Source organism: Panthera tigris, chromosome B2, assembly GCF_018350195.1.
Source record: "Panthera tigris isolate Pti1 chromosome B2, P.tigris_Pti1_mat1.1, whole genome shotgun sequence".
NCBI lineage: Eukaryota > Metazoa > Chordata > Mammalia > Carnivora > Felidae > Panthera > Panthera tigris.
In genome coordinates, this window is record NC_056664.1 from 136,828,979 (window position 1) to 136,849,318 (window position 20,340).

Genomic DNA, 20,340 nt, shown 5'->3' on the forward strand with positions numbered 1-20,340 from the left:
ATGTGGGGAGAGGTCTTCTGAGCAAAGCTGTGATCTGAGGCAGACCCAGAGAGGCAGGCAGCTCAGGTGACTGTGCAGGAAGCAAATATCCCAGTCACCCCCTCTGCCCTCCTGCCATGCTCCATGTTGGCCAAACTCATCAATGTAGGCCAAACAGATCAGTCTCTTGGGACAAAGAGGCTAAAGAAGAGAGAATATTCTAGAGGGACAAATGGTGGTCATCCAGCATTGAGGGCTGTTCTCTTGCTCCCTGTTCATGTGTGTTCTGTGTACTCACTGACTGACGACAACAGGTACTGAAAGGCGTTCCGTTCAATGACCCTTGCTGAACATTGCTAAGGACGACATTCAGACCTAAACTGAGACAGAGATGAAACTCAGACCCACCTCAAGAGGTGAGTCAGAATTGAGATATATTAAAATATAGCTTAAAAGATTATTCAGATGAGTGTTTGTCACTCCTGAAATATAAACAGAAGGACTTTTTTTTCAACATTTAAAAGAATTCTTAAGGAGGAAATGAACGTTATTATCCTTAAGAAAAGAGCTGTCCCTGTTTGTGATGCAAATTTACACAATCTCTTCCATTTCCCAAGCGATCATGTTTTCTGGGGCTTGTTGGATAATAACTAACTTTTGGCGGTTCATTCACACACAAGTCAGCACAACCCGAAGTCAGCAGTGTTCCGCTGGTCTAAAGTCAGTGTTTCTGAGTTTTAACAGGCAGACAAAATTGATTCCACATGAGCATTTCTCCTGGTAACCCATCCCCTTCATTGTGTTTGGCTCTACATCCCTTGTTTTAACTGGTCACATAAAATATAGGTTATTCAGAACACTATTCATTTTCAACAGCTTCCTCATTACAGAAGTCCCTGTCAAAGCAGAATGGATTACAGAAATATTTGGAACTCTCCAGTTACCATTTTGAAATGACTGTAGAGTAGAATGGAACAAAAAAAAAAAAATGCTTCCTTAGTTCTGTAATTGGCAGGAAAAAGGCTGCCTTCCCAGTCTAGGTGTATAGATGTTACAAACAGGATACAATTTATTAGAAATTCCTCCTTAGCCTTAGTTAATTGGATGTTGTCAGCAATTTATAGTCTTATCACTAATTGGGTTGGTGATACTTTAAAAAGGATTTTTGTATATACAGCAATCCACGGTTGGTATCAAAGATAGATTGTTTACTAGTTGATTGATTGTTTGCCTTTCATAAGGAAACCTCAGTTTGGGAAAAGAACTAAAATCCATTCTTTGAGCTTTCCTTTTGAAGTACAGTTAAGAGAGAAGAAGCCTGGCGAGGTAGGGGCCATCATCTGATCCCACATTAGTGGGAAACCACGTCCTGTCCTGACCTGGGTGCTGAACAGAATAGAGAGCAAAACTGGGCTGATTATTTCAACAACATGAACTTACAAAACGATGAATAAGTAACAATATAAATAAATGAGTTCATACATTTTATTCTGTGCTGTATTTAAATTTTTTTGTTAATGTTTATTTTTGAGAGAGAAAGAGCACTAGCAGGGGAGGGGCAGAGAGAGAGGGAGACACAGAATCTGAAGCAGGCTCCAGGCTCTGGGCTGTCAGCACAGAGCCTGACGCGGGGCTCGAACTCACAAACTGTGAGATCATGACCTGAGCCGAAAGTCAGCCTCTTAACTGACTGAGCCACTCAGGCACCCCTGTGCTGTATTAAAAATTATTTACGTAGTTCCAAAAAAACAAAAAAATTATTTACACAGTTCAAAAAAAAATCCAAAAGTTATTTACATAGTTCAAATTAGGTAACCTAGCTTTAAATAAACTGAAAATAATTTGACTCCTTATTTTGCAAATTCCATTCTTCTTTGATGAACCTATTCAATATTGATACTATTTACAGAGGAGAAGAATGGAAATTTAGTACAGAATAAACATGAAAAGGTAGTGTTATAAGAAATGAATAGCTATTTAGAAAGGGATAATATTCCTCGAATCTTCCAATTATACATCAGAATATACTCTAAACACATTCCAGACATAGAAGCAAATGTTGAAAATATACAAGTATTACAGGACAATGTGGGTGGATTTCTTTATAACCCGGGAGAAGGGTAAATCTTGCCAGCCACGATCAACTTTTAGAAAAAAATAAATGACTTTGCATGGCGAGAAACAGAACAAAACAAAAATAACAATCATAATCAATAAGCATAAGCAGAGTCAATAGACAAATGTTTAGACAAATGTTTAAGCAAATGCTAAACTTTAGAGGGTTAATTTCCACAGGAAGGTACAACTGTACCAAGAGGACATGTAAGGTACAAATACTGAGTTGTGAGGATGATCAGAGTATTCAGTCTGGGCAAGGCTACAGTTTGCTGATCTAAAGAGCTCTTTTAAACAGAAGAAAAAACCAAAAACCTAATAAAAAATGGACAAAAAATGTATACAGATTCACTAAAAGGAAACACATAATTGCACTTTAAGAAGACGTTTAACCTTATGCATAAATAAGTCCAAATTACATTACACTGATATACCATCATTCAAGTATCAGATTTATGAATCAAAAGCTTGACAACATGTCCTGTCAGAAAAGCTGTGGAGAAAGAGCTACTTTCCATATACTACTGGAAGGGAAACAAAATTGTTCAACCATGATGCAGGGGGATTTGGCAATATCTAATAGAAGTATATAGGTATTTTGGGATCTAGCCAATCTCACTTCCAAGTATCTACCATGAAGATTCAGCTCTGCAAATATGCAACGGTATGTGCACATGGTTATACAGTAACACATAATTTATAGTAAGAAAAAATTGGGCATGACCCAAACATCCATGAATGTGGGGGATGGTTAACTGAAGTAATTCAAGCCAAGGAAGAAAGAGAAGACAAATAACCAATATGAAGGATGAAAAAAAGGGGTACCCTGACAGGTCCTATAGACATTAAAAGAATAAGGGAATGTTAGCACCAACTTTATGCCAATGATGGACAGCGCAGGTCAAATGGCCTAATTCCTCAAAAGAACAAGAAACAGGAAATCTAAATGTTCCCATAATTATGAAAGCATGGAATTCATCACTTTATTTTTTATTTTTTTTTAAAGATTCTTTATTTTGAGAGACAGAGAGGGAGGGAGGGAGGGAGGGAGGGAGGAGGGAGGGGCAGAGAGAAGGAAAGAGAGAATCCCAAGCAGGCTCCAAGCTGTCAGCACAGAGCCTGGTGCGGCTTGATCTCACCAACCCTGAGAACATGACCTGAGCCAAAATCAAGAGTAGGACACCTAACTGACTGAGCTACCTAAGTGCCCCTGAATTTATAACTTTAAAACTGCTCCCAAATAAGGCCCAAATAGCTGCTTAATCCACTCACATATTTAAATAAGAAATTTTGTTTTCTTCTCTTAATGGTAGTTGGACTTTGTTCTGGCAGGCCACTGAGCCACCTGCAGACTGGCATGATCCGTTTAAGGCCCTTTTTCAAGCTTTGCTAGCGTGGGTCTAGAGTAGCCATCACTCCAAATGCAGTCCAGCTCTCCTACTAGGGCCTGACCCCACCAGGATCCCCACTAGATGCACCAGGTGATTACCATGGACTATCCATCTATTCTGGCTAGTTGGAACTTGAATGGTTCCTGCCTAACTATGAGCCCTGGGAACTGTTTTGCATACTGCTCTTGCCTTCTTCTTTGCTTGACTTTGTGGAATTTTACATTATGCATTCATGGCCTAGCATCTAGCAAAAATTCAAGTAGATCCTGTGCAGATTTCCTCAGCTCTTTATCTGAAAACTTACCTCCTCTCTAGACTCTCCCCCATAAATTCCGTCTCCATCTCCTCCAAGATAAGGACTGTATCTCTAATTAAATGTTTATCTGAATTCTGGTGGTGAGGAAATATCTTGTCTCCTTTATAGTGAGTATCTCATGAAACTAAGAAAGCTAGTTTTCTTCATCAGTTTTTAGAGCATAGATTAAAAAGTAGTCATTATAGCTTTCATTACAGATTTTTACAAAATTTATCTTTTAGGAAAATACTGAAACACATTAAGGCCTAGGTCATAGTCAGATTTATGGAAGACAAACATTTTCTAGTTTATTTTAAATTGTTAACTAATGGATCATTTCCTACAAGCAAGCTTGCAGAAGAAAAAGCTGGCAGAGTGGCGAGTCTGTTTTTATGGAAATAAGATCATTAGTACTAATCTTTGATGGACACGATTCATTAATTCTTGGACAATACTGATCGGGGAGCAGAGAAGGGGAAACAAACAAGAAACAGAACCAGTAAATATTACTCTAGGGCTAGATCTTGGAATTGAAATGTAAGAACTGCTACAACATAAATTGAATTTAAACCCAAAGAGCTGCATTTCAACAAAAACCTAAAGACTTCTAAGCTAACATTGTAAGATCCTAAGTTATAATTGCTTGAATTTGTTAATGCTACAAACTATAAGATGGCATGCTTTTCTTTTTTTAAATTTTTTTAAAACTTTTTTTTAAATGTTTATTTATTTTTGAGACAGAGAGAGAGCTTGAGTGGGGAAGGGCAGAGAGAGAGGGAGACACAGAATCCAAAGCAGGCTCCAGGCTCTGAGCTATCAGCACAGAGCCTGACGTGGGGCTCGAACACATCAACTGTGAGATCATGACCTGAGCCAAAGTCGGACGCTTAACCGAATGAGCCATCCAGGCGCCCCTGGCATGCTTTTCTTGAGGAGACAATGTTAGCTTTCCCATAAATAAAAACTATAAGATAGCTTTCCAGATTAAGGGGTTACTTTTAAAGACACACACATGCAAATATTGAAAATATCATTGTAAACCTCATTATCATGAAATAGGAATGTTGATAATATTGATGTATGACATTCAGGTATGATATATGATCTTAGGTTGTGGGAATGTAGTGATGAATAACTCATTGGAATTTAGATGAATGACAGATTTATTTACGTATAAGAGGGAAAAGAGGGCCACATTGCAGAGAGTAAGTTTTCTGCATGTCAGGTGGGAGAAGCGTTTGGCTATTCATGGAGGGGAGCAGCAGAGGTTCTGTCATCCAGCCCGGAGTCTTATCAAGGCCGACCAGAAGCAGCAGTGATATTTTCTCTCCAGCTGCCCCAGGTGAGCCTTGCTCCTCGACATTTAGCCACCGAGCCTGTCTCACGGGCACTCTTAGAGTTCTGTGAGCTATGTAAGACCCCTTAGCAAATTTGTTTTCTGTTTTATTGTAGAGTGGATTCTGTATCTGATTGACACAGAAATCAAGAAAATTTACTGGATTTAAATACATGGGGGTCAAGGACCATCAGAAGATGGTCATATATATAGTCTAAGACATCAGACTGATTGGAAGGGGTGAGGTACAAAGGAGAGACAAGACAAGAAGGCCAACTAGCTCCAACAACTCTTTCAAAAGTTTGGTTGTGAAAGGGAGAGGAATGGTAAAGAAGTGCTGGAAAAGGGTGTAGAGTCAAGGGAGGAAACTTTCATTTTTAAAGACAGAAGTGATTTAAGGTTCCTGAGAAGACTGGAAGGTAATACAAAGGACAGGTGGAGAATGCTTTCGCTAGAAGCTATGCCGCTTTTAATGTAATAGGTTACGTAGGTACTGTCCAATGAACAGCTTCTTTGACTCTAGACTGGCTGGAAGTATGCAAATATTTGCACTGGAAGAGCCTTGCCTGGTGTAGGAAGAAGGAACTGAGAAATGCCATAGGATGGATATCCCAAATGGTGGAAACAGAGCAGTTACATTCATTAAGGAATATAGAAAAAGACCCAAAATTGGAGGTGTACTCTGTTGAACTGAATACATTTGTATGCTATTTCTTCACTTCTATTTGTGAAGGATATAACCATGTTATCAAAATTTAGGTAACAGAGAAAGAAATACCTAGGCTTCAGAGTTTCCCAATGCTTTAATTTTTTTTTTTAAATAATGCTCATCCTTTTTTGTGTATGTTTTTACATAGTTGAAATACAGTATATATGCAAATACTATAGGGCAGACTGTTTCACTTTTCATAATCATGTTATCTTACACAGCATTCACAGACACCATTTTAATAGTATAATTTTTTTTTTTTAACATTTTTTATTTATTTTTGGGACAGAGAGAGACAGAGCATGAACGGGGGAGGGGCAGAGAGAGAGGGAGACACAGAGAGAGAGGGAGACACAGAATCGGAAACAGGCTCCAGGCTCCGAGCCATCAGCCCAGAGCCTGACGCGGGGCTCGAACTCATGGACCGCGAGATCGTGACCTGGCTGAAGTCGGACGCTTAACCGACTGCGCCACCCAGGCGCCCCAATAGTATAATTTTTAATTGCCATAATTTACCTAGCCTTTTCTCTATACTCAAACTCAACCACTGCATAAATTTGAATTATATCTCTGACAAGGAGCTCAGGGATGATGGGTGCCACATCCTTCACAAAGAGGGCAAAACCCAGAGGCAAAACAGCGAAGTGAATCCCATCAGAATCACATAGTAGATGAGCAGCAGAGTCCAGACCACGCACCTAGGCCATGACACGGGCAGCAGGCTAGCAGAACTGACTGGAACTACTACTCTAGCTGACTGCTTCTCAAAATTCTAGCCTCAAATGTTTATTACCGGTCCACACTGAGACAAGGTTTTGCAAAAGAATAAGGAAAACAGTGCGCTGGTTTATATTCTCTGACTGATCATTAGTTTCAGCTCACCTATTGGCATCAGTCCACAGATTATGCTTTGAGTAGTACCGCTCTAACTGAAAAAAAAAAAAAAAATCACTCACAAAATGTCTGGTTCTCTCTCTACCTATCAATGGCATTAGTATATTTACTATGTTATTAGTATGTTGGATTTTCAAAGCCATATTTACTTCACTACTCCTACATTTCCTTCTCTAACAAAATCACATAAGTGCCCAGGAGATCGACCTTCTGAAAAAAGGCACTCACACTGAATCTGCAAGCGTGAGAATGAGATGCTTACTGTGCAGGTTTACATGACTTTATTTAGAGGGATTCACACATGAAAATGGAGAGTAAAGGAGGTGGGCTGTCCTTTTCATCTGGTCAATTTTATTGTTTGATGATCCGGTAGAGCTCTTGGGATCCATGTTCTCCTGCATTGGTCTAAGAGATCCAACCCCTGAAGGATAATTATATCCCTGCTAACTCACAGCCTTTAGTTGTTCCTGACCACTACACGAAAATAATTGTTTCAAGAATTCTTTGATGGATTTAATCACTAAATGCACCATGGCAATAGGATCGTGCTACTCCCCACCCCCACTTCCAAAAAGGAGGAAATGACTATGTATATATAATATGACAGCACGATGTCATGATTCATCATATTCAGTATGGATTGATTTTCAGAACTAATGACAAATTTGGACATAGTGCTTTAAAAAATACACTATAATTTACAAGCTATCTGAAAGTTAATCCTAAGCATGAGAAAAATGGCCATTGAATCAACAGGGTAAAACAGAACACTAGCGGTCACTGATTTCATTTCTCACTTTGCAAAAATCAGCCTGCACATCAATTATGCTGAAATTATGAATCCTGTTTTGAAGGAGCTCTAGAAGAAGCGGTGATGCCACATTCACTGTGATGGATACCATACTTCTAGCTGCCCTGAAGGAGGGTGAACTACAATGCCCCTTCCAGAATAATTTAGAATGCTTCAGCATCCTTATTACCACAGTTGGTGCCTGCAGGCAATATGCTAAACATACTAAATATGTGAAATCATTTCATTGGGAGGCAGGCACTATTTATTATTTAGGTGGTAGGTAGGTTTCTAGAAGAAGAAAAGTCTACCAGTGTTGAAGTGACTACATCTTAAGAAACTAATTTAGAAAGTGCACCCAAAATATTTTTAGTCAGTACCTGAAGTAATAAAGAAGTAACTCAGAACTCTGAGAGTAAAATCAGCAAGAGTTCAAACATAAAGGTGCTCATCATTTGCAAGAATGACCCCCCAATTTTTTTTTTATAAATACAGAGATAAAGTGGTTTGGGAGACTTAATACAAATGCAACTGTGTTTTAAAAGACTGAAATCTAAGCTGCTGAATTGTACTCCGTGTGGAAAACTGTGATAACAGAAGAGGGATGATCTTTTCACACCACAGAAGCAGGTTTGAAAGGCAAACCCGGCTCAGCTCAAGTCCATGTATCACTTGACAGACGGACTCAGTGTCACCGTTTGTCCCACAGTGGAAACACCGATCAACATACAGCGTGTGGATATAGTTACTGATTTTATCTTTTGCTCTGATTGAGTGTTCACCAAGCAACCCTCTCATTCTGACTTAGTTTTTGCTAGCTACTATTTCTTAACATGAATTAATAAACTGGCAATGTGATTTATACATTTTGCGTCTTGTGATCTGGTAGTAAAAGTGAATTCATCAGATTACCTTTGGGTATTGAATTAAGTGATTTTCTTCCATGCTTAAAAACGTTTTATGTGTGTGTGTCTGTTACAAAAATTGAAGATGTTTACTGTAGAAAATTTAGGAAACACAGATATTCACAGTAACGAAAAATATTCCATAACCTAGAAACGACTCTTAACTATTTTTGTGTGTGTCCACACACATGCGTATCCTCTAGTCTTTCATAATGTAAACATTCACACATGCTACTCAGCAGCAAACACATGCTACCTTTCAAAGAAAAGGAAAGATGACCCAGATGCGGAGCTGAGAGGCACGGGGAATTAGTCCTAGCCCTGGAGACTTAAGCAAAAACTACCAACGTTTTCCCAGCTTCCAACATTTTCCAGAATTTCTGTGTAGCAGTGACTTTTTGAGTTTCCCATTCCCCACCACCTTTTGAGGAGAGATGTCTACAGTGGTTCTCCTTTGCCTGTCCCACCACTGGATGTTGGGTGTACGGGAGATAGGTAACCTGTCTCTTCAGCTTACAGATGGAGTACTCAGTGAGCTCTAATTAAGGAACTATGCCTAAGCAGCACCACACCTGGATCTGATTTAGAGGAGATTCTGAGCTTTGAGCCTATGATGTGAGGGGAGGACACTTTTGAGAATCCTGAGATGGCCCCCAATGAGCCCTGCCTCCCTATAGTCACACAAACGTGCAATTCTCTCTTCTGGAATATGGGTTGGACTCACTGACTCACCGTTAAGGAAGAGAATAAGGCAACAGTGATGAGGTGTCACTTCTGAGATTAGGTTATAAAAAGACTGTGGCTTGTCTTGGCCCTCTCTCTCATCCCTCACTCTACCATTTGTGGCACACCCATGTGGTAAGGAACTGATGTGTCCAGCCAACAGCCAGAAAAGACTAGAAGGCTTCTGCCAACACCCACATGACTGAGTTTGGAAGTAGATTTTTCCCAAGCTGAGCCTTGAGATGACTGAAGCCCCAGGTGGCCCCCTCTTTGCAGCCTTGTGAGAGCATTTATGCCAGAAACATTCAGATAAACTGTGCCCAGATTCCTGACCTCCAGAAACTATGAGATAATACGTGCTGGTTGCACTCCTTACTAAGTTTTGGGGAGATAAGTTTTATGTAACAATAAATAACTAGTACAGATGCCTAGTACAATATAAAACTAAATTCATGTTTTATTGTTTTCAGTAAACATTTCATATGTATTAAACCTGACCTATCATTCTTATTAAGTTTATAAGTAAAGGTATTTTTTATTTCCAATGTCTGTTTCCTTTTCATCCATTTATTTTTATTTTATGAATATTTCATGTCGTATATGAACTCCTGAGGACATCATTATTCTTATTTTAAAGTTTTTACTTTGTTTTCTCAGTTGTTAGGCCTTGAATTTTGGCATTATTGAATTTCTTTCATGATATCTGTCTTTCTTGGTCTTCCTTGGCTGTCTACTCATCTTGGTAGGTGAGACTCCCATCTGCTTGCCCATCTGCAGGTGCGTCTGCTGACTGTGGGGTGCAGAGGGTGCCATGCTGGGGTAAGGTGCCTGCAGGTAGCTTCTCTTTGGAGTATGTGGCTTACCCATTTATATTTCAGATGATAAGCCATCTGGGATAGTACCATGTCTTTGTAAGCCATATTTGCTACTCTAGCCTGGGGTAAAAACTGCAGCTGCCCACAGATTACTGTGAGGGGAAAAAGAACGAGGAATAATTCAACCGTTCCACACATGGTTCCCACTGCTCATCCAGTGATTTTCCCAGAAGCATGTACTACCTTATGTATTTTGACTATGTATTTACAGAATCTCTAGAACTACTTCCACCTATAAGAGAGTTTTCTTTAATTTTTTTTTAATGTGTATTGATTTTTGAGGAAGAGAAAGAGAGAGCGTGAACCAGGGAGGGGCAGAGAGAGACACACACACACAGAATCCAAAGCAGGCTCCAGGCTCTGAGCCGTCAGCACAGAGCCCGACGCGGGGCTCGCACCCACGAGCCATGAGATCAGGACCTGAACCGAAGTCGGACGCTTCACAGACTGAACCACCCAGGCGCCCCTAGAAAGAGTTTTCTCAAACATTTTTTGGATTGTGATTTCCTCTTGTCTTGTTTCCTTCAGGAATGCCTCAAAATCAGAGATCTGGCCAATTGTCTCTTTTTCCCCCTCCCTCATTATTGTTAAGGATGTATCATAAAATACATATTTATATTTAAATATGCATACATCTATTTCTTTCTTAAGGGATCTGGGTAGGCAGAAATAGATTTATGTGCTCATCTTGCCAACTGAATCCAATTAGTAAAAACATTTATATTCTCGAAATTAGAATTCTAAATAAGGTTTCATCTAGAAGCAGAAAGTCCATTTTTAATAAAACTGAAAATAATGGGTCTAAACTAACTATAATGTTGGTGATTAAGTGGTTGAAAGGAACAGTTTGGAAATGGTCCAGCCATTTGGTGAATGTTGATTCTGCCATCAACACATTAAAGAGGTATGGTACCTTTGTGTAAAAAAGTGATATTAAGAAAATCTGGGTAGATGCATACAAAAAGGTGTGATTCTGAAACGGATGAAGATGACTACACCATCTTTTTTTCAAGGCAATTACCCACATTAATGATCTGTTTAAACTTTGTTTTTCTTTTGCTGTCCATTCTACAGTCTGCTAAAGAAAAAAATCTCAGTATTTTATATATATATATATATATATATATATATATATATATGTATATATATATATATATATATATAATTCAAGCATTCATTTTATAATTTTTATATCATTCTGGTTAATATATCTAGGCTGAGTCTATTAAATGTGTGATGAAACCCTTTTTTCAGGTAAAAGATAAAGTGTTAATAAATCTTTTCCAGATATCAATATATAGTCCACACAATCTTTTTTTTTTTAATGTTTATTTTGAGAGTCAGAGAGAGAGGGAGGGAGGGAGGGGGGCAGAAAGAGTGTGCATGAGGGACAGAGAGCGAGAGAGGAGAGAGAGAATCCCAAAGAGACTCTGCACTATCAGCACAGAGCCCAGTGCAGGGCTTGATCTCACAAACCTCAAGATGATGGCCTGAGTCGAAATCAAGAGTCCAATGCCTTATTAGGCACCCAGGTTGCCCCCATAGAATCTTTAATAGAATACTGTCTTGGCAGGTACAATCCTACCACTGACCTACTTTTCTTTAAGAATGGAAAAGTATATGAAGCTTTCAGAATAATCATGTTATTTCTAGTTTAAAATTTCCTTTTCACAAATATTATTTGTTCTATAGTGCGAGAGAAATCAATTTAGGTAAAAGAAAAATTATTATCAATTTATAAAAAGGGAAAAACTGGGATGCTGAAAACTTCATTATTAAGGGTATTTACTCTACAACAGACAGAGGTAAAAATAAACATTTCACCCCCAAGTTGCTATTGCCTACAGTAACACCATTTAACAATTAATACAATAATAAATACAAGATTTAGGCAAGGATAAAAGAATTTATGAAGATTAAATAATGTAAACATTTTTAAAATATTTTAAAGATACTTCAGTATTTATAATTACCTAATTCTATAGATCAGAAAGATAAAGGAAAAAGGAGCTTGGTTTAGAAACAGCATGAAAATAATCTAATTAGTTATTCACATGTTGAGGCTGCCTAGTAATACAACTGTCTAAAAGCACAACTGATTGTAAATGTCTCCTACTGGGGTATTGAGATACTGAATTTACCTCTTCAACATGAAAAATGTGGCTATTCTGGAGAACTGTCTCATATAACTTTGTCAAGTGTAAACCCTTGAATATTTTACAGGAAATATATTAATGGTTGTTGAGCTAATGTTCCCATAGGTATGTATTCTGCAAAGATACAACACTTAAAACCCATAATTTAAGTATAAAGTTTGTAGTACAAATATTTGAGTCCAAAATACTGTTTCGACTGAATAATATTCTGTAAATTTGGGGAAATTAAAAACCTGAATCACTTTTCAATAGGTATTTGGCAAAACACATATTTAGATCAAACCATGAGCTTCTTACATGAAAAACAGTACATGAGGGAAATTGATGGAAATATGATGTCCAGATTCAGCTGGGAATATCATGAGACCGATATTTACCACTCCATGAAAATCTTAACTTAAACATTTTTCAAAAGATTACTGAATTTACCTTTTTGTACTCTTTTCTTTTAAAAAATGTAGACATACTTCATCTTTTAACCCATCTATATAAGCTCTATGTTAGAATTTTACAAGGTTTATGACTGTCCACTTTGGAGGAGTCTTCTCTGCCTGAAGAAAGTGCTGTTTTGTTGATATACCTAAATACTGAGGTGCAATTTTAACCTCATAATGTTCATGGCAAGCAGGTGAAGACGTAGGTAGCATTTCTTTAGGACAGCCAAAATGTTCTTGAGGTTTGGTTTTTGATGCTAAAGCTTTTATCAGTATCTGTTTTATTAAGATCTCTCTAGGAAACCAGAATATTTTGGTATCTGTATTCTAACAATTAATATCCATTAATTTGGTTCTGTTTTGTCATACAGTGTTTCTTGTCTTCACCCACCTCCAACTCTCCATCTCTGGTTGCTCTGCCTTTGGAATAAAGAATGTACAATTATACATGGCTTGGAGCAGAATGGACTTGGGAATCACAGAATTAAAGTGACACAGTCTGCTTAAAAAAAAAAAAAATACCCCTAAGCTACAAAGTCAAGTGGGACTTGGAAATGCTAGAGGTCAGAACATTGCTCACAAATTATCCCAGTACAATTTAGCTTACGAATGTTTTGGAATTATACAAACAGCATTTGATGACTCATAGAACTTGTACCTTAACTGTGTTTTGCTGTTGTGCACTCCTTTTAGTCCAAGTACCCCCTGAGGAACTAAGTGTTGCAGAAGCAGTTATAGTTTCAATTTCCTTCTATGATTTGCTTTCATTTGAAAAGCAGTAAAAGGGGGGACATGGACTAATTCCTGACATTATCAGGGCTTCAGAATACTAAATTTTCATTCTCCTATGAAGATGTTACTCAGGAAATGTTGTCATCAGCAGCAATTAATTAGTCTCACAACCAGGTACTGTGTACTTGAAACATTTTTTTTTTAATTTAAAAAAATATTGCACATGTGGTGTCTTATTTGATTCCAGATTTTATTTTTTAAAAAAAAAATTTTAACATTTACTTATTTATAAGAGACAGAGACAGAGTGTGACCGGGGTAGGAAGAGAGAGGGAGACACAGAATCCCAAGCAGGCTCTAGGCTCTGAGCTGTCAGCAGAGAGACTGATGTGGGTCATGAACTCACAAACTGTGAGATCATGACCTGAGCCAAAGCTGGACGCTTAACCGACTGAGCTACCCAGGCGCCTCTTGATTCCAGATTTTAGCTTGGTGTTGTTCAACACGGATATTTTTAATGGTACATTCATGCTGTCTACAGGCAGATGAACTGCATTTTGGATCACAGGGTAATTCGACCTGATTCTTTCTGTGCCTCTGAAACTCCCTGTTTTCCAGGGATCTCTTTTCACTGGTACCTAATACTGTGATCATTTCTGTAAGTCAGTGAAGCACTTGTGACTTTAGTATTGGTTTGGTTCATCTTTCTTTTTTCCACAAGGAGAAAGCTCACTTTATCTTCCACAAACCCCTTAACTACCAGCAAGGGAGCTAACTCTTGATTAATCATGACCATTCCTTGCCTCCTTCAAGGATGAGGAGTAAACAAGGGGACAGGTGATGGGGATACTGCAATACATCTGGGTAAGATAATTAAATGATAGGATAAATGCTACATATTCTTTAGAGTCCACAGAGATAGGGAGAACAGAGAGAGGCCCAAAAATGCACCTACTTGGGATGCCTGGGTGGCTCAGTTGGTTTGTGACTTTGAGCCCTGCTTCGGGCTGTGTGTCAGCAGCTCAGAGTCTGGAGCCTGCTTCAGATATCTGTGTCTCCCTCTCTCTATGCCTTCCCCTGCTCTGTCTCTCTCTCTGTCTCTCTCAAAAACAAATAAACATTAAAAGGGCACCTACTCAGCACAATCTTGTTCTAATAGATAAGAGGATAAATATACAACATGTTTCCATTTAGCTTTCTGGAGACAAACTCAAAGTGTTCTAGCAAAAAGATCAGTACTCTTGGGGCACCTGGGTGGCTCAATTGGTTAAGAGTCCAACTCTTGATTTCAGCTCAGTTTATGATCTCACAATCTGTGAGTTTGATCCCTCCAATGGGCTCTGCACTGACAGCAGGGAACCTGCTTCAGATTCTCTCTCTCTCTCTCTCTCTCTCTCTCTCTCTCTCTCTCTCTCACACACACACACACACAAAATAAATAAACTTACAAAAAATATTGGTCAGTATCAATATTAAAAAAAATACAGAAAATTCAGAGCACTGAACAACTTTAGGAAGTCTGGTTCTGTGTCATGAGGAAATAGATGAGCTTCAACTTAATAATTTTAATTCTCAGGTTGGTTTTCTTGTAGTTTTTTGAGATGTTTTCAATATATCGATAAACTGAAAACTGCACAAACAAATGGGAGAAGGACAAAAGTCTCAAAATAATTTTCCAGCCCCTTTTCTTTTCCCCTCCTCATCCAACCCCAGGCATATATTTTCAGTGGAGAAGTTTTATACCTTCTTCCAAATGGAATATCCCATTTGCTATCAGTTTAATCTCCATAAAACATTTATGAATTAGAATGTTCAATTTAAAAAAATAATCTTTTTTATAATTACCATATTCAAAAGGTAATTTTTTTTTTAATTTTTTTTTTTAACGTTTATTTATTTTTGGGACAGAGAGAGACAGAGCATGAACTGGGGAGGGGCAGAGAGAGAGGGAGACAGAGAATCGGAAGCAGGCTCCAGGCTCTGAGCCATCAGTCCAGAGCCTGACGCGGGGCTCGAACTCATGGACCGTGAGATCGTGACCTGAGCTGAAGTCGGACACTTAACTGACTGAGCCACCCAGGCGCCCCCAAAAGGTAATTTTTATAGTTACTACATTCATATATAATCTTGTAGCTAACATAATCTTCATAAACTAAATAAGATAAACACTTATATCCAAAAAACAATTTTAATAATAATGCAAAATCTCAGATGCATCCGTTAAGAGTTTAATATTTGTTAAGTCTTGTTTGTGAAAATTTCTGAGTCATTATATTTTTCTAGAATATGCCTATCATTTTTATTCATCATGGATATGCTATTTTTTTGTGTGTATGGATTTCTACATTCACATTAATATGCCTGTCATGGAGTGTGAAAATAATTATTTTTGATTACACTATGATCGAAGATCTAAGTTGAAAGCTGGATCAATTACTCAATAAATACATTGAGTTAATGATGCCAGTATTGAAATTAGAGAACCATGCTCTTGAATTGTTTTTGATGGAGTTCTGACAAAATTTTGGTAAAATTTCATTGAACTCTTATTTCATTCACATTAACATTTTTTTCCAGGATAAAAAGACTTTGAGGTGACTATCATAACTTTTTTTTTTTCTAAAATTTTATTGTGATAAAATATACAAACATAAAAATTTACCATTCTAAACCTTTTTTTTAAAATGTTTCTTTTTGAGAGAGGGTGAATAGCGGTAGGGCAGAGAGAGGGAAACAGAGAATCCCAAGCAGGCTTTGTGTTGTCAGTGCAGCAGAGCCCAAAGTGGGGTTTGAACTCACAAACCGTGAAATCAAGACCTGAGCTGAAATCAAGAGCTGGTCGCTTGGGGCGCCTGGGTGGCTGAGTTAAGCGCCCAACTCTTGGTTGTGGCTCAGTCTGTGCAATCACAGTTCATGAGTTTGAGCCCTGCATTGGGCTCCACACTGATAGTATGGAGCCTGCTTGGGATTCTCTCTCTCCCTCTTTCTCTGCCCCTCCCCACTCACTCTCTCTCGAAATCAATACACGAACTTAAAATAGTTGGATGCTTAACCGACTGAGCTACCCAGGCAACCCTAAACCATTTTTCCAAGTGACAGTTCAGTGGTATAAAATACATGCAGGATGTGCTACCCTCACCACCATCCATCTCTACAACTATTTTCACCTCGTAAACCTGCAACTCTATGCCCATTAAATAACAACGCCCGATTCTACCTTTCCTCCCAGGCCCTGACAACCACCATCCCACTTTCGGCCTCTCTGATCCTGGCTACTAGTAAACCTCATATAAATATTTGTTTTTAGGGAAAAATTAAAATAATTTGGGGAAGGGGCGCCTGGGTGGCTCAGTCGGTTCAGCGTCTGACTTCAGCTCAGGTCATGATCTCGCAGTTTGTGAGTTCGAGCCCCATGTTGGGCTCTGTGCTGACAGCTCAGGGCCTGGAGCCTGCTTCCGATTCTGTGTCTCCTTCTCTCTCTGACCCTCCCCTGCTCACGCTCTGTCAAAAATGAATAAACATTAAAAAAATTAAAAAGATAATTTGGGGAAAATACAAATTTAAGTGCCATTTTCTAAGGGTACATAAACGATATTTTCAAAATTCAGCTTTGTCCAATCACTGCCAAATTAAAGATTCTGAGTAGCAGAGAGAGAAAATCATTATGTTTCATAATGAAATATACTTTGATATTAAAGAGAGTCTGTTAAAAGTAATTTAAGGGCGTACATCTTGGCCACCATGTGACAGATACAAAAAAAAAAAAAGCAGCAGCAAAGGGAATACAAGAATAAAACAGGAGAAACATTTCTGAAGGGGTCATGTTCTGTTCACAATTTTAAATATTTCTACTTTGTGTTTTGGTAGAATGCTGCAATTTAATAAATTATTTTTGAAATTGAATGCCAGATGTATTTACTCTAGGAAAATCTATCCATTTAATCATTGAATCTGAGGTACACCAGGGTTTTGAATTATATATGCTATTCTATAGAGACACAGAATTCTATTTCTAAAAGTACTTCACAAATAATTCTCAAATAAATATTTTAAGAGGAAGGCATGTACCAGAATGCCATTTCTCCAAGTTTTGGCAGATTATGAAAAAATGATCTAATTCTATATTATTCATATTGGCTGAATCGTAAAAGGGATGCATAACTCTCCATATGGGAAGGCACTTGATTACTTAGAGCCTATAAGAAATAGTCGTAGCTTGGTTTGCAAACAATTACAAATAATACTTAGGTGCCACACTGTTTTCAGCTCTGAAAATGTGAATGTATCAGTTTCAGTTCTCTACAACACAGAGTCTGTCTTATAATATAGTCATCCAACTAACACTTGATAAGCATCTTCCATGTCCTGGATGAGTCTAAGAAATGTAAAGGAAAAGTAAGACAGTCTTCAGGGAGGTAACATCCTATGGCAAGAAGGACGGGAATGGATCCTTCATAATGTTACAATATAAGGACTTTGATGGGGGAATGAACAAAGCGTTCCTGGAATCCAGAAGACAGGGTTGGAGTGGCTCCCAAAGTTGTGACATTTCTGTTGTCTGTTAAGAATGGGGAAGAAGTCTGACAGGTAAGGGAGGCATCATAAGCGAAGGCATAGGGTAGGAAAGGCCATTAAGTGTTGGGGAAAGGTGATTCAATGAGGCTGAAGACAGGCTCTGAGTCTTACTTGCTGTGTAATGTAGAAATACTACTTAGCCTCTCTGGACAGTTTCCTCATCTGAAAAAAAAGAAAAATAAGGAATGATAAGAAGACTTCCCTCACTTCCTTATTGTGAGGATCTGTGATGCATGTAAAAGGCCCGGCAGTGTGTTTGCTCCACTCTGAAATGCTCAGTGAGCAAGAGCTGCTGCAAAACAGAGATCCTGGGTGTCAAGCTGGGATCGTTTCCTTATCACAGTAAGGCAGCCGTTTAATCTCATTGAGTTTGCTCTCCCTTTTCCCTAATAGGAGGAGGATCAAACTAGACAGTGATCTCAAGTCTCTTTCAGCTTACAGATTATATTATAGCTATATGGCCACTGCCACATAAATAATAGTTCATATTCACCTCTCAAATGTAGGGTATTTTTTCTCCATAAGGAAAATGTCCCATTAAAAAACTTGAGCTGTCACATTTGACGAACAAAGGGGTCACAGAACTGGCCTTCGTGTCGTCAGGTTGAATGCCTCATTTAAAACTGAAAATATCAGGGTGCCTGGGTGGCTCGGTCAGTTAAGCATCTGACTCTTGGTTTCAGCTCAGGTCATGATCCCAGGGTTGTGGGATCGAGCTCTGTTTGGCGTGGAGCCTACTTGGGATTCTCTTTCTCCCTCTGTACCTCTCCTTTGCTCATGCTCCCTCAATCTCAATCTCAATCTCTCTCTCAAAATAAAAATAAAATTAAAAATAAACTGATAATCTCTGATTTTCATGTTTATTTCAGATAAATTAACTTTTCTTGAAGGTTTTTCAGAAAGATGGTAGAAAGCATATAAAAAGCATGGCCAAAGGTAGAGACTGCCCCTTCTTTAATGTTTATTTCTGAGGGACAGAGAGAGACAGAGCGTGAATGGGGGAGGGGCAGAGAGAGAGGGAGACACAGAATCTGAAGTGGGCTCCAGGCTCTGAGCCTGATGCAAGGCTCGAAGTCTGGAATGGAGACATCATGATCTAGGCCAAAGTCGGACGCTTAACTGACTGCCACCCAGGTGCCCCCAAGAGACTGCCCCTTCTTTATAAAAGGACCTCTTCCTCTAAAAATAACATTGGTGATAGTGGAACCACCTAGAACCTATTTGTTTTATAGATGGTTTAACTCAGTGTCTTGTTAGATTGTAACTTAAGAATGAAATGTAATAGCTTAAGCACTTTGACTTATTTGTTCCTTGACAAATAATGGAAAAAGCAGTGAACTAGTCAGCTGTTATTTGTGGCTCTTGATAAAATATGTAGTGCGACTGCATGAGAAAATGGGCAAATATTTCTTAAGAATAAAAGGAAAAAGGACCTGTGGGTTTAAACATTCATTACACACATTTATTCTTTCATCCAATAAATGTTTATTGAACAACTAGTATGCCTAGAAGGGTGTAGACAATAGCAATCTGGAAATCTTTTAAAAAGTTTTCACATCCAGGAATAAGAGGACATCAAGGGGATGAGGGACAGTTAATGGAGTTTAGGTCCCTGAGTGGTCAAAGGATTGCTGAAGTCTGGGAATAATGGCTTACGTATTAATATATATACTAGAGATTATTGCTCGATGTTTTAATTTACCCTAGTTTATTCTTTAGAATTCTGTCAGGTAAATATCCTCTCACAGAACAAGTAAAAACCCAAGTTTTCAATAATTTAAGCAACTGCTTATACTCTAAGCATTGGAATTAAGATTTGAACCTAATCTGATAGACTTCAAAGTTCACAATCATCCTACTACTCCATATTCTATTAGCGACCACATTATATGCTATTGATTCAAAGCTACGACAGATACCTTTTCTGTTTAAAGCAGAATTCCTTCATAAAATGAAAATGGAGGCTGGTAGGATTGACCCTGGCAGTTAACAGTATATGCTACCCTGGGTGACTATGTTAGGTGGTTATGCAGTGGTACCTACCACCAAGATATCAGATTCATTGCCTGGCATTCCATCAGATGTAGCGACCTGTCTCTGTACTTCAAAGGCATTTTTGCTCCTTCACAGCCTTCTATTAAGGAAAGTGATAAGCCTTTATCACTCACTCTATCCATAAGTCCAAACAGCAGACACCAGGTGATACTGTGACAGTCAGATGGGACCCCAGTAGGAAGGACAGGACATGCAGCCTGCCTTTGTCCTTTGTCTTTGGTTTTCTCTAGGGGTAAAACTGGCAAAACTCATACATCTTTCAAGTTAAGTAAAATCATGGATAGAACGTGTATATGTACACAAACATATGGGAACATACAGAAAGACTAGTTCTAGAGTCCTTATATTCCCAGAAATGTGATTTGGACTAGAAAGGA

The 20,340-nt window shown here is 38.5% G+C and overlaps 1 protein-coding gene and 1 long non-coding RNA gene across 2 annotated transcripts in view; one reads left to right on the top strand and one right to left on the bottom strand.

Annotated features, from left to right (window-relative positions):
* LOC102953953 overlaps positions 1–8,373 on the top strand; it is an 86,118-nt gene extending 77,745 nt beyond the window's left edge. Inside the window, exon 5 of the long non-coding RNA XR_001511879.2 lies at positions 8,005–8,373. This is a non-coding gene — a long non-coding RNA (uncharacterized LOC102953953). The remainder of the gene's footprint in view (positions 1–8,004) is intronic.
* Positions 1–20,340, bottom strand: part of RGS17 (regulator of G protein signaling 17) — a 91,817-nt gene that overhangs the window by 49,162 nt on the left and 22,315 nt on the right. The gene's annotated exons all lie outside the window — the stretch shown is intronic.